The sequence below is a fragment of the Marmota marmota genome, unplaced genomic scaffold (genome assembly GCF_001458135.2).
Source record: "Marmota marmota marmota unplaced genomic scaffold, marMar, whole genome shotgun sequence".
Taxonomy (NCBI): Eukaryota; Metazoa; Chordata; class Mammalia; order Rodentia; family Sciuridae; genus Marmota; species Marmota marmota.
Window position 1 is genome coordinate 16,181,710 of NW_026000082.1, and position 15,789 is coordinate 16,197,498.

The 15,789-nt window shown below is 36.1% G+C and overlaps 1 protein-coding gene across 1 annotated transcript in view; it reads left to right on the forward strand.

The window, feature by feature from the left end:
* Agbl4 (AGBL carboxypeptidase 4) overlaps positions 1–15,789 on the forward strand; it is a 1,414,634-nt gene that overhangs the window by 794,828 nt on the left and 604,017 nt on the right. The window lies entirely within an intron of this gene.

The following is a 15,789-nucleotide window of genomic DNA, read 5'->3' on the forward strand; positions in this document are numbered from 1 at the left end:
ATTGGCTGTTAGAAGACGAAAGGACAAAAAGAGAATCAAGGGAAACAGATAAGTGAGAGAAAAAATATGTATAAAGTAAAAATTTAAAAAATTAAAAATAAAAAATAACTGAAAACAAATTTGAAATATACTAATCAAACATCCTATTCCTCAAAGAAACTGATCCATGAAAAATAGCTGGATTTAACAATACTAGAAATGACCAAAAAACCAATTATTAATTTGTATAAATATCCTTGAACCATTAAGGTCACACACAATTAAACAAGGAAGAATAGAAAGAAGAAAAAAGAAAAAAGATCTTGATGAAGAGTTACAGTGTTGTTTCCATTGGATTTCAAAAGATTCTGAGCTTCCCTTGTCAGCAGTGTTGGTTGGGGTTCTCTGGATTATGATGCTTGCTCCACCCTCATGGTGGGGTTGCTAGAGTGAGAGAGGTAATCCCATAGGCTGAACTCCTGGAGATGGGATTTAGGCTTAGGTATGTTCAGGTTCTTCCCAAAATGCCAGTTGGTCTGGAGATTTTAAATCAGTGCACCTCCAAGACCCAGCAATTGCTGGTTCATGCTGAAAGACTGCATTCCAGGGATCTCCCCTGGGATCCACTTAAATGGCGGAGGAGCTAATTCTTAGTCCACTATGTCATCTGAAGACCCCAACATTTCCTGGTCTTGGGTTCAGTATCGAAACTCAATCTCTCCCACCCTCACTCTTTTGAATTCCTGGCCAGGTGCACCTCTACCATTTGGCCTGGATTGGACAGGGAGGGGGAGAACTGGGTGGGTTTCCATGACCCGTATTCCCCTGTGTAAACCTCTCTACATGTTTGATTTTCTACTGGCCACCAAGGCACACTCTGTGTTGTGCAATGTGGGTTTGCCAGGCCTGTTTTTTTGGGCGAAACTCAGATTTGCAGGAATTGGCTTCCCAGCTACCCCTTTGTGCCTCAACTGCAAAATGATTCCTTCCTCTGTCCTCTGCATGCAGCCAAGAGAAATTTTACTTCTTTCCTGCACAAAGATATTGTGCAGCATGCCTTTCAGTTTAATTGAGCAGTGTCTTTAATCTCTAAACTCTCTGTACCCAGACATTCCTAAGGCCTCCTAAAAATGCAGGTTTCTTTAATTCCCCTATCCCTCCACTTTGCTTGTAAGGAACCATTTTTTTCTGTCTGGTGCCTCCAGCTGTGGCAGTGGCTGCGGCACTGGGATTTCTTCCTTATTTTATTATATCCAACCTCCTGAATCCTTGATCAGCTTTGAATGTCCAGTATTAAGTTCCAGTAAAGTCCTCCACCATCCTTTTTTGTTCACCTACCTTGCTGTGAAGCTGCCTATCTGCTTGGTTTCATGCCACAGAGAAGCTAAGAAAGCAACCTTCTCTGTTTTGTCATTGTGAAACCCCCAAAGAGCCTTTTTAAATGGAACATAGGAGTGATCCGACTATGAAATGAAAATCTATATTAGCTAAATTTTTTTATAGAAGATTAAGGTTAGGCATCAGTTTAATGATTTTTGAATTTATTTTAAGAAATGACTCTCACTAGAAGTAGAATAGACAAAGTCCATGTATTCTAACATTATATTATATTCATTGGCTACTGTTCTCAAGTCAAATGGGAAGCTAATTTATTATTTTAAGTTTGTTCTGTAATTTTTCTGAGCAAAGTAATTGAAATGTTATTTTATATTTTGAGGGATTTGTCCAGTAATGAGGATAGATATGTTAATGGTACTGAAATATTCTATGTGTGTCATTGCTTTTTGTGGAATATGGTATTTATGTTCATGCCAATGACTAAGTACATAGATTCATGAGTGTCTGGAATTATTTGTATATAAATACATACATATGTCTTGGCTCTTTATCTACATTTTACTTTTTAAAATTTTTTCTCCTTTTCAAATACCTACTGTAACTTGAGTCTCATTTTAACCCTCTGTATATAATTGTTGTTCAATAAATGTCTGCTTATTAATAATCAGCTCACTTGGTACATAGTTTATAAGTATAGAGAATCTAGCCTTTTAATTTTCATTATTTCCATAAACTCGTGTGGAATTTATGCCTACCATATGCTCAGAGAGTGTGGAGAATCATGACTATGATCTGATTTTGCCCTTGCTGACATTATGCCCTGCTATGGTTATTGTTTACACTGTTACATTGTTTAATTGTAGAGACAGTAAGAAACTTCTGACCAAAAAGTTAATGACTTATATACAGATGATTTAGATCAAGAGTGAAACTATGGTTAGTTTCTCTTTATATCCCTAGCAACAAGGGATAGAAAATAAGTGAAGATTTTCTTAATGTTTTACTTCTTGACTAGATCAATAATTGATAGAAGATATATACAGTTTCGAAGACACTATAGGGTAGATTCCAGAGTCAGATGAAAATAAGTTCAAAGTTGAACTACTATTTACTAGATTACTATTTGGTTTGGAGGAAATAAGTTAACCTCTTTGAGCTGTATTTTAACCAGTGAAATAATATTAATATCTATTTCACATGATTATTTTTGGATTAAATAAACAAATAGAGACATAGCACATACCTTAGACTCTCCACATGATAGACATTGAATAAAAGGTTGTTATTTTTCTTTCTGTCTTAAGATTAATTTTTTCTCTTCTGACCTTATGGACCCTCAGGCTGGTATATATACTGTTTAATCCAAATCTCATCATACTTCCATTTAAATTCCTACACTATCACTTCTTATTACTACAATAATAACATCCAAGTTGCTCATACATCATTTTAGAACTCTTCAATAGGGCTGGGATATAGCTCAGTTGGTAGAGTGCTTTCCTCACATACATAAGGCCCAGGGTTCAATTCCCAGCACTACCCAAAAACAAACAAACAACAAAAAAAAGCCCTTCAACAGTAAACTTGTTATTGTCTTTCAGATATCATCATCTACTGTGTTCTTCCATTGTACCCTGTACTTTTCCTGTATTTATTACTCAGGGAACAGCATGGTATAAGATTCTACCTCTACACTTTTACATATGTTGCTTGGCTCTATTCCCAATGTTCTTTCCTATTCTTTCTCTTATTTAAGTTCTGCCCATAATTCAAGTCCCTTTCAAGTTGGCAAAGTCATGAATAATTTGTAAAATAATCTTTCTCTCTTCCCTACAGATTGTTCTGGGTTTATAAATCTTCTGATCCTGCATAATCTTTTCATAGAGCCCTCCTTGTCATATGTCTATCCCAAGTACACTTTAATTTTTGCAAGAGACATACTCTGATCTCCATATTTCCTCCTGCCCTAACAATTGTCATAGAAAGGGGCATTATATATTCTCCCATCTGTCTTCTGTCAGATTGTGATTTTCTTGAAGGCAGGTCAGTACTTTATCCATACTCTGTATCCTCAGGGCTTAGTGTGGTTCCTAGAAGATAGTTGATATTCATTGTATTAACAAATGAATAAAAATGTAGAGCCCTCTATTAGATCCTGAAGATCTGGGCACTTTGGACTCTTTCTTTTTCATTTCTATGTTTTTTTTTCATCTGCTTTAATAGCATCATAAACATAAGGAACAAATAGATTTTGGTAACTAGGTTTATGGTATCTAGAATTAGAATTCTTTGAGTATAAATCTCAGCTGTACCATTTACTAGCTATGATATGCTTTGGTTATATCTATTTAGTTATATCTCTAATATAACTATCACACAAATTGTTAGAATTAAATGCAATAAGTTTTATAGAATATTAAGCTAAGTATCTAGCCCATAGGTTTTCAACAAATATTAGTAGTTGTTTTTGTAAACTAATGAATAAATAATTTTAGAACTTGTTCACTCAGAAGATTCTTATATATGCTTTGGTTATATCTATTTAGTTATATCTCTAACATAACTATCACACAAATTGTTAGAATTAAATGCAATAAGTTTTATAGAACATTAAGCTAAGTATCTAGCCCATAGGTTTTCAACAAATATTAGTAGTTGTTTTTGTAATGTAATGAATAAATAATTTTAGAACTTGTTCACTCAGAAGATTCTTATGAATATTAACTATATATCAGGGAGTGTGCATTAAATAGGAATAAATAAATATATAAAATATATCCACAACCCTTAAGGAGCTCACACTCTAATGACAGAAGTATGTGATAAGAGGATGCCAAAGCAGAAATAAAAATTCAAGAATTTTATTAGGGGAAATTCCTTTGAGAGATAATTAAGAGAGAGCCAAAGAGGTTGGGAGAGCTTTCAGAGTGTTATGTAAGTCTGACCCAAGCAAAGAATGATATGAAGGAAAGGTCAGCAAGGTCACACGGAGAATCCTTGAATCAAAGTCATCTATCAGAGGAGTCTCATGCCTCTTAAGAATGAGTCTGCCTTACTATCCTTGCCAGGTTCAGTCATTGGATCATTGGTTGAGAGCAACTTGTGAGAAGTGTGGCTTTGGTGCAAATACAACAATGAATTATAGAGTGCAGCAGCAGCTGCAGTCCTGGATCAATCATGCATCTTGTAGTTGATAGTTTTCAAGGTATATTATCATGGCTGCCATACCACATGGCAATGTGTTGTATTATATACATGTTGTAGATTACGGAGGGCAAACACAGAAGGAAAATGACTGTTTTCTTGGGGGATACCCAGGGTTACTTGAGAAAAGATATATTGTGAGACAAATAACAATCTATATTGCTGTCTTTGGTCAGACTTCCTGAACTAGTGTGTAAGAAAGGAACTAGTTAGCCTAGGGAAGGATAATGGTCAGTAGAATGACTCATATTGTAGCTCCTGAATGTCTAATAGAAACATATATGAGTTCTCATATATTACCTGTTTCCAGTATTTATTTTTTAGGCATATTCTCACATAAGAATTGTTTTTAAAATTTAATCTTCTTCCACTCTAAACCCATTTAGAACTAGAGGGTTTTAATTGGACCTGAAAATTAGTTGAAATATAGACTGTGATTAAGCATTGTACTGGGGTACACTAATGTAAGCTACACACATCAGAAACATAATATTTAAACTTCCTATCTGCCACTCATTCTGGCTTGCAGAATACTAACTCTGAACAATGCTCTGGTTCTTTCTCCCCAAAGTAATCTTTAAGGGCTCTTTGCTTTTCTGTCTTTGTAAAGTCCCAGGTACAATCAGTTGCTATGCGTGGTAGATTGTTACAGTAATTTCCTCCAATGAATCATACCTCCGTGAGTTCATGACACTTTGCAATGTGATATTAACACTCTTCTCATCAAACATATAGTCTGTTTCATAGCCTTTGAGTCTGGACTTGCCTTGACTACTAGAATGTGGCAGAAGAGATAGCCTGTGACTTCTAAGAAAAGGCATTAAGAATCCTTGCTATTCCTGCTTTGGTGGTATTAAAATGCTTCTGCCATTATGTAAAGAAGTCACCCATTCTACTAGAGAATGAGAGACTACATGAAGGAGAACTGAGTCACCCCCAGTAATAGCCAAACAAAAGTGTAAGTCATGTGGGTGGTTGCATTTTGAATCATTATCCCTATTGATCATAATATGACTGCAATCACATAAGGAATTCCATGTGAGACTAACAAAACTGCCCAGCTTAGTGTAGACCAAATTGCTGATGGATACAATCATGTGCAAATAAATGTTGGTGCTTTAACTCACTAAGGTTTGGGGTGATTTTTTTATGTGACAACAGATAACGGCCATTCTACAAAGTTAAGTATTTAAGGTTTAAATTTTTATATATCAAAAGATATATATTAAATATTCCCCAAGTATTTATAATTTGAGACAACTTGATTTAATGGAAAGAGCATAGTGTTTGTATTTATGCAAATTTGGATTTTGGTCATCTGAATATCTCACATAGCCTCTTCTATGGACTTACTGTGAGGACTGAATGATCTAAAAATAATAAGGCACATGGTGCTTGGAACAGGGAATCACTCAATGAATGTGAATTTAATCCCCCATATTCTTCCTCAGTCTGATATCTTACACATATGGTTGTTTTGTGAATAAATGTGGAATTTAATTGAACCCTGCTTCCTAGGTGATTTTACTTCAGAAGATGTCTACTGTGTTTGTTTATATCACTGGAAGAGAATATTAGGTTAAATATGCTAGTGATGATTTATTATATTTTTTTACTCTTTAAAGGCTTCAAAGGAGATAGATGATGAGAGAGAAAGGGACAGAGGGAAGGAGAGAAATGTGCTTTCCTGAATTTATTAGATGAATATTGGAGAGGAAGAAGAAAAGATTGATTAAACAAAACAAACAAAAAAACTAAGGACTAGAGATGTAGCTAAATGGAAAAGCACTTGCCTAGCATGCACAAAGCCTTGGGTTCAATCCCCAGCACCACTAGAAATAAAAATCAATCAATCAATATATCAATTGATAGATCAATCAATCAATCATCTCCAGGGAACTGAACAGTAAGTGCTTAATGGGTATACATTTTTCTTTTTGGAGTAATAAAAATACTATGAAACTATATAGAGGTGTTGGTTTCAAAACATTGTGAATGTATTAAATGTCACTGAATTGTTCACTTAAAATGGTTGATTTTGTTATGAGTTTCAATTCAAATAAAAAAAGTATGTGGCCAAATGATAAGGATGATATGAGTTGAAACTGATAAAGCTGAGAAAAATTTAGTCAAAAGATAGAAGGCCCTATGGGAAATATAAAGGGACTGATGTAATTGTTTCAGCAAGGAAAAATTCAGTTACTATATGAATCAAGGGGTGATGGGGCAGGATATAACTAGCTATTTGGCCGGACAATATGTGAGTGAAAGCAGAGACTATGTATTCTGCTACAACTGGGCTGAATTTCTTTCCCAAATGTGACACTGACTATTGCTTCAGTAGTTTCTCATATGATTTTGTGTCTCTAGAATGCTACCTGGTTTTGGAGGCAAAAAAAAAAATATGCTACTACTGTTTTATAATTTGGGTTTGAGGCAATTTCAAGAACAAAAAGGGAAGTTATATAGAGAAGGAAGTGGAATAAATACTCAAAGGCATATTACCAGCTAGACACAGCTTTTCAACAAACACACCTGGTCTTTTGTTTCGCATTAATGAAAATTTGTGCTATCAAGCATAAACTCCTCCCCCAGAACTTTGAGTTTTGCCATTAAATTCCTAGTGGCTTCTGGGGATAGAAACCCAAGACAGTATCAGCAAAGGCATCGGCAGAGTAAGTCACAGTGTACAGAATGAATAACTGAGGTGGGTGGTATGCAGGTACTCCATGCTGGTCCACCTGTAGTTTCCTGAGCATGGGTAATGAGCCATTTTGAATGCCTGGGATCAAACACTTGCCACAGTCCTTGTACAACACCTGGTAAGTTTCAGAAAGTTAAAGTTACATGATACAAAACATGAGACCAGCGTTCTTCTGGGTCATTCCAACAACATAAGAATCTAGAGATGATGCCCAGTTTGTGTTATGTTATTCCTACAACTTAAAAAGGACTGCAGCCACCCACTGCAGGCAATTGTGTAGCTGGCTGAATAGGCAGACTGCCCAGACAACATGGCCCCTACCCAGGCAACATAGCCCTTACCCTGAAGGTGATGAAAGAGCTCAATAAACCTCATTCCAATGAAGATAAACCCCTTCTGCAATTTTCAAAACTGTGGTTGGTGCCAGGTGATCCTCCTATATGGCCAACAATAGGTCAGAGAAAAATGGTCTGAGCAAATCTGGAGAGGTGAATAACTTGGTTGAGTATTCTCTTTTTTTATTTTTTATTTTAGTTGTAGATGGACACAATACCTTTATTGTATTCATTTATTTTTATGTGATGCTGAGTGCTAAGCAAGCATTCTACTGCTGAGCCACAATCCCAGCCCTTGGTTGAGTATCTTATCAGCACTACTTCTCTAATCACTACCCTCTAGATCACAATAATTGGACATTAATCTTGTAAACACTGAACTCAGTGCCTAGCAATTCTACTTCTAGTTTCTATACAAAAAAAAAAAAAAACTCTCAAAATTGGAAATAGGCTACAAGACACATCATAGAAACCCTGATGATAAGGGTAAAAATCTATAATTTAGTTAAAAAATAAATAAACCAAAACAAATAAAGTAAAATAAGATCATGTACAGACAGATGATGACAGTATGTCATGAAGCATGGATTATTACTACTTAATTTCAGTGTACATGTCATTTTTAAAAACAAATATTTTCCTTGCTACTCAGAATTTCAATTGCATTACAGCACAGAGTGCTTGGAAATTCCTAGAATGCGGGGATTTTTTTCTCTCATCTTTGTACATAATGTTCTTTTGGTCTGTTTTGCTCTTTCCATTGCCATTCTTTCTCATCCTCTAGGCCTTGGGCCGAGTAAATATCTTGCCTTTAGAGAAAGGAGTAGTGGAGCATTTATAGAGCCCTAGGATTGAGGCAGGGGCCTAATCTGTCTATTTATGAGTCTGTCCCTCTGTGAGTAATGATATGATGATAAGATCATTGACCCATCTGTGGTTAGTTGAAACCCTCAATCATGTGACAAGTAGACTTGAATATGGAAATTATGGTGGGTCTCCTAATATAGGATACCCATTCTGTTATATAAAAAGATGGAAATTTGAACATAGGCATAAAAGAGGGCAATCATAAACTACATTTCAGGAAAAATGAGTTATCTGCATTATGCCAGCATGCATTATTGCTAATAGGAAGAGAGACACTGATGAATCTAAAATATGGAACTGGAAATAAAAATGAAAAGTCTGAGTATCTTGTTAAGGAACCTGTACTTTATGCTGTGAAACCATTGAATGATTTTAGGTAGGAAAAACATGATCAAAATGATTACTAGAGGTTAAGAAAGGGATATAGCAATAAGGTTGGATAAAAAGAGGTTGAATTTGATCTGTGCAGGGTGCATGCATGTGGTGAAATATTTTACTGAACCCCATTAATATGTACAAGTAATATATGGGCATCAAAAGTAAAACAAAATGTAACCCAAAACCCTCTTGTTAAAAAAAATACTATTTGACAACATTATATGGAAAAGATTAAGTGAGAGACATTCAGAACTTCTACAAATAACCAGAGTATAAGCCTGAGATATGAATATCCAGAATTTTAGAGACCAGGCCATATTGGAAGGACTGTTAATACTTGTCTGAAACAAGAAATGAGTCTTGGTCTAAAATGGGGACATGGGAAAACAGTAAAAAAAAAAAAAAAAAAAACATGAGACTTTTAGTAAGTGAAAATGCAGAGGATTAAGCAATTCAGTATGAGAGATCAGGCTAAGATTCTGAGTGTAGCAAAGGTTTAAGACTTTGGCTTTTGTGTAATTATGAAGTAAAATCTGAACTTCACTATGAAGTGCCAGAGGGACAGTGCAAGAGGGTGGAAGTCAAAGCAGTGGTTTGTCAGGAGATATATAAGATGTGAAGAGGAGTAATGATTGTTGGCTGTTGTTTTGCCTATAGACGTAAATACTTTGGGAGCCTAAATTATACATCAATGAACCACTCTATCCATCTCAAGTCTCTAAACTTTGGCATACAAAACTTTCTACAAAGAGAAGTTAGATAAATAACCACATATTAGAGTACTGGGAGACTCAGCTACCAATTTGTGTTAAGACAGTGGCAGAACCATGTTGAACTACTAAATTACTCTAATAAGGTCAGCAGACAGACTTTGGAATGTCTTGCTTGCTTGAGTATCACCATGGAGCTTTTAACTTCCTATAAGACATTAGCATGACAAATTAGAGTTTTGATCATGCCAGATATAACAATATTCATTTGTTTAATTAAACAATCAAGGCTGCTTTTAGTGTGGGTCATTTTTAAAAATGTTAAAAATAAAATTAAACACATAATTAAACTGACAAAAGATAAAAACCCTGATGCTCCAAGTTGAAGGCAGTTAATTTATATGAAGCTGTGTCCCCAAAGGCACTACAGTTTATTAAAGCTACCAAAGCAGGGATATGATAAAGTGTTTTATGCAGTTCTTTAAATGCTAAATTGCTTTGACACTTTTAAGGTCCACAAGATGCAGTCAATTAGAATGCCTTGTTAGCTTATTTATGCTTCTTTACTTGAAAGGTCCAGAACCTAAAACTATGACTAGAAGCATCTGTATCCTATTTATATTTAGTCATATAATCAGAAATTCACAGGAGGATAAAACCAAGGAATTTATTATTATTAACAGCAATGAGTTGAGAGGATTCTTGCTCAGTGCTAGTATCAGTATGACCCAACCCATATATCCATTTCCTCTTTCTTTCTTTCCTTCCTTCCCTCCTTCCTTCTTTCCTTCTTCTCTCCTTTCCTCCATCTTTCTCTTCTTCCTTCCTTAAATATTACCCTTTAACCTTCCCTTCCTACATTTTATTTTCCCCTTTCTTCCTTCTATCTACCATCCCTTCCCTTTTCTTTTCCACTTCTTCCTCTCTTCCTCCTTCTCTTTCTTTTCTGTTTTTCTTCTGCATCATTGTACCCTCTCTTCTTCTTACACTATGAAGACTATACTTTTTATTAAATTCCCTGCCAATTCTGGAGCCCACATTAACCCTCTACTTAGGATAGAAATATCCTCTATGACAACTCCCCAAAGTTAACATTTAGTCCCCACTCCTACTATTTTAGCCATAAGATCCTCATCACTTTTTAAGGTAACCCAGTCTCTGTACAATTTTGCCTGTGAAAAAGGTCTTTCCTAAATTAAATTCAAATTTGTTTTCCTGTGCTTCCCTATGAAGTAAATGTCATGTTCTTTTCTACTTTCAACACACTCTTCTTTTTGAATCTACAACTTTGCTCTTATCAGTACCTACTGTGATTTAGACATAGTTTGAATGTGTTCCTAGGGATTTATGAGTAGTTTGAATGTGTTCCTAGGGATTCATGAATTGGAAGCTTGGTACTCAATGTTGGATATTGAGAAGTGGCATAGAAACGTTAAGAGGTGGGACCTATTGGGAGGTGTCTAGAACAGTGGGATCACTGCCCTCTGAAGATATTAATGTGGTTTCCATGGGACTTTGATTAGTTCTCCTAAGAGCACTAATACAAAACAAAACTCCCCCACCCCACCCTGCTGTCTCTGGCTCCCTCTTTCACCATGATCTCTTCCTCTTGCAAGTTTTCCTCCCATATCACCAACCATGATGGACACAACTAGGGTAGTCTCTTTCAGAGCCAGTGTATGAATTTTGGTCCTTTAATATTCAAAGGTATGAGCTAAATAAAATTCTTTTCTTTATAAAATACCTACTCTCAGATGCTTTGTTAAAGCAACAGAAAATGGGCAAATATGGTAATCAATAAATTATTTTCCTTGCCTAAATCCTTTATCATCTACCTTCCTCACTAAACTTTGTTAACACTGATCATTGCCAACCAGATGTACATGTCAGTGTCTGGAATGTTTCAGGGATATACAGTATACATGACTCCATTTAGGGAGTATTTTGGAGTAACTTACTACTGATTACTTATGGAAAGTCAGGAGCAATAGAGAGAGTATAGAGCTGATACTCAACCCTAGTCAGTGGGAAGTAGAGCAAGTTCCTTGTGTTGAGAATGTCTCTAGTTGCTCAAAATATATAAACTCCTTGGTCCTATCCAGTCGGATGGTCTCCACAGAAACAATAAAACCTGTGCAATGTCTCATAGGTGATTGGGCAATTAATATCAAAAATAGATGCTATTCCAAAACTGAATCATGTAGACTTAATTTTGGTTGATCTATTATCCATACATAGCAGGTGACAAAAAAATCCCAAGAAGGTTAAGTGACATTCCCAAGATTATGTTTTTACTAAGTAGCAGAATTAGACATAAATATTGAGTTACGCAGACCTAAGAGGATAAGATTACAAAACAGGCCACTAGAATCACAACTCTGGATTCCTGGGCTCCCTCAGCATTTTGAGTATGTTTCTGTTTAAGGTTGTTTCTGTCACCTTAAGAACTAAGATTACAGTTGCTTATATATTCCTTTGCCTCTTTCTCAGACTCAAAACCTCTCTAAAAATTGAGACTGGCCTCAATCATTTTACATCACATCAGCACTAAAATCCTGGTCTTTGGGTTATTAGATGATAAAGTTCCCTTCTGATGGGAGGTATGCCTACCTGTAATACTTGGTGTCACAGTTGAGGCATCTGATCTAGTGATTTCCCTAAAAGTGTTCAGGTCTTTCACCCCACTACTTAACTTAAATTCCCCTCCTCTATTCTCCTACTTGGTCTTTCTACCTAAATACTTGCACTCACATTCCCACATGACACCACATTTAAGAAGTATAATCCATACATTGTTAGAACTATATTCCCAAGTAACTTTTGTCCTTCAAAATATATTCATTGTCCCTTATTGAACATACACATAGTACACATACAACCTATAAAATTTAGTATAAATCTTTTACTCTAGCTTTCAGTGTTCTCCAAAAAATTGTTCTAACCTACTTTCAAATTTTTATTTTCGAATTGTTCTTCAGATAGGATTATATACTAGTCTTCAAACATGCCTAAAACAATCCTCAATTTCAGATTATTTTTAGCTCTGTGCTTTTGTTCAGGTTGATACTTTGATCCTCTCTGTGATTTTTTTTTTAATTAAAGTCCTTTCTCTTAAGGTTCCTATCAAATAGTATCCTCTCCATTATATCTTTCTTGGTTTCTAAATTTGGTAGACTCTCCCTCTTTTATCTTCCTTTAAGATTTCATTCTTTTTTCAGGACATATCTTTCATTTTGGATTAAATCAAAGTTACAATGTATAATTGATTGATTTTTATTTGTTTCTCATTCATTCATCTATAGGTATTGATTGAGTGTGAGCACCTCTTTTTTTTTTTTTGCCAAATCTTTAACAAGTTGAGCAAGACTGAGGAGTACTTGCCAGTGGAGAGTCTCACAAGATACTTGTAAAATAATATAATATAATGTGTTAAACCCCATAAATAAGAATGTACATAATCTGCTGAGTCAGGGACCACAGTAGAGACAAAGGGCAAATGCATTTCTGGGCCTTGGCTCATGGCCTGACAGCAGACCCAGAAGACTTGGTGTGTAATACCCTGAAGCAGAAGCAGTTTGAGGTCAGGATGATATATATTGATGTGTGTGTGTGTGTGTGTGTGTGTTTTCTCTTGAACAACTGTAGTAACTTATCTTTAGCATAGGTCAAAATGCTTCAGTTGAGTACACCTGAAGCCTATTAACTGTCCCAGCCCTGCAAGTAATCAATAAGATGAGTGATTCCCTTCTTTCATTTGAGAGCCAACCTGACATCTTCTTATTGGAACTGTATATCCTTTCCTAAATTGAAACTCTAATAAGAGCCTAGCCCGAATGTTTGCTTACCTGACTGGACTTCATTCCCATTGTCAATGCAAAAGATCTGTGTGCTCATCACTACCATGAAAGCAAATACAAAGGGAGCAAGCAGTTTGATTTCTAGGAAGGTAAGAAAATCTATAATAAATTAGGTTTTATTTGAATTATGACTAGGAGATAAGAATATTCCAGAATCAGGGAAGAATGGTGGTTCAGCAAAGAGAATTTTTAACATATTATAACCTAGATAAGAGGTGCAAGTGGCTTATTTATCTCTTTATTACCTTTCATTCTTATACATAGTTAATATTCCAATATTTGTTGAATAAGTAAATGGATAGTGTATGAAAGGATGTTTGCTTTAGAAGTTAGCTTTAGACACACACTAAAATAATTCAGAGTTACCCTGAATGAAAAACTTCAGTGTGAGGGCCAAAGGATAGTATATTATTATTAGTTTGGCTGGAATAGCAGATTTATTTGGGTTTTCATCAAAGATCAACTTGAAGGAAGCCAAGTTGAATTAAAATATGACTGCTAAGTTGAGGATTTCTTTTTATCCTCACAGGCAAGAGCAAGTAAATATTGCTCTTGATTCGTAGCAACAGCATTCATTCATTTATTCATTTAGCAATCATTTATTATTTACTGAGTGTTACTATAATGTCATTTGACTCGGTTCTGAATTTATACATGCAAATACATGATGTTTAAAGTAACTTGAGAAATATGTAGCAAATAATTGGGAATGGGATATACAATGACAGACACCATTGTTTTCAGGCATATTATAGGAAATGAGCCATGCTATAATACTAATAATCATAGTATGTTATAATACTCATTTATTATGTACTGACCTTGACACCAAGTGTTTAGTATACATAATCTCAATCTTTAAAACCTCTGAGAAAGGTATCATCTCTATTGCCCAGATGAGGAAAAATCAGGCTCAAATAGGTTATGTCCCTTCTCAAGATCAAACAGTAAGAGATTGTGCTTGTTGACTAGGTGGGTAGTTTTATCTTAATTTTGTAGCTAGCAAAACATGAAATACAGGGAGGGAAAAAGAAAAAAAAAACACCCTGAAATTTGCTCAAGTACCTAATTAGAAAGTGGTTTTCAGATGACTCCTTTCTAAGAAGCAGGATCCTAAGAGGTTCTGCTAAGCTCTGAGTAGGGAGCAATATCTTAAAAGTTGTGGTTGGAGGAGTTTAATCTGTCAGTTCTTACTGGACAGACTGAAGTGTAGAGAACTCAAAGTGAAAATTGAAAGACAGAATCTTGAACATGATATGGAATCAGAAAGCCAATAGACCAACCACAATAATTGCTAATCACAAAGTACCCAGCAAGATAAGGTATAAAAGATGAATCCAGGTATGAAATTAGAAACATAGAAATCAAGAAATTAGGATAAGCTGGTTTTTGTAATGATCATATTAGCTAAATTAGTATCTTTCAACCTTCAATTCACCTATGAATCACCTGGAGATCTAACTTAATAGTTTGATGGTGGGACCCAATATGCACCATTCCAAAGCTCCAAAGTGATGCCAATGCTGCTGGCTTATGGACCATATTCTGAGTAGCAAAGAACCAAAGAATATTGAATATGTTACACATCAGGAACTCTTAAAAGAACTTTACAGGTATTAATTCTTTGGATTACCATAATAATCCTCTGAAGTAAATAAAATTTTTATCTTCTTTTTCAAAAACACAAAAATTTAAGCGCAAGATAGGTGAAGTAACTTGCCAAATTTATTGCTGATGGAATCAAGTTTCCAATTTAGATGGTTTGACAAGGAAACCCATCCTTGCTCATATCTGTCCTATAATTTCACTTATTTTAAAAACATAATTCTGGTTGCAGAGTGGATAATGGATTGGGGAGTTTATTATAAGAACACAATAGCCGTGCAAGCACCGTACTCAGGGCTGAATTCTGGGTTCGAGACGGGGGAAGGAAGCGGTCCATCTCGGTTCTCCACACCGATCAGACCACAGAGGAGGCCAGCAGCCACCATGTTGGAAAGCTGACGTCACCATCCCTGTTTTCGACTGACCGCAGCTCATTCAGCCATAGAACAGGTAATTTCAGGCTGCCATTCGCCTGCGGCTTGCAGACAGATTGCTAGGGTTCAGTGCCTGGGTGCTTCTTAGAACCAGATCTTATCGGAGCGAACACCGAGCGCGGGGCGGCCGAGTTCCGGCTCCCGGAACTGCCCTGGCCCAGGGCTGGGAAGCCTGCGGAGGCTGCTTCTTGGACCCTGCTCCTATCAGAGCATACACCAAGCACTAAGCGGCCGAATTCCGGCTCCCGGAACTGAGCCCGCGGGGACTGCTTCTTGGAGCCTACTCTTATCGGAGCTTACACCGAGTACAGAGCGGCCGAGTTCCGGCTCCCGGAACTGCCCTGGCCCAGGGCTAGGAGCCCACGGAAACTGCTTCTC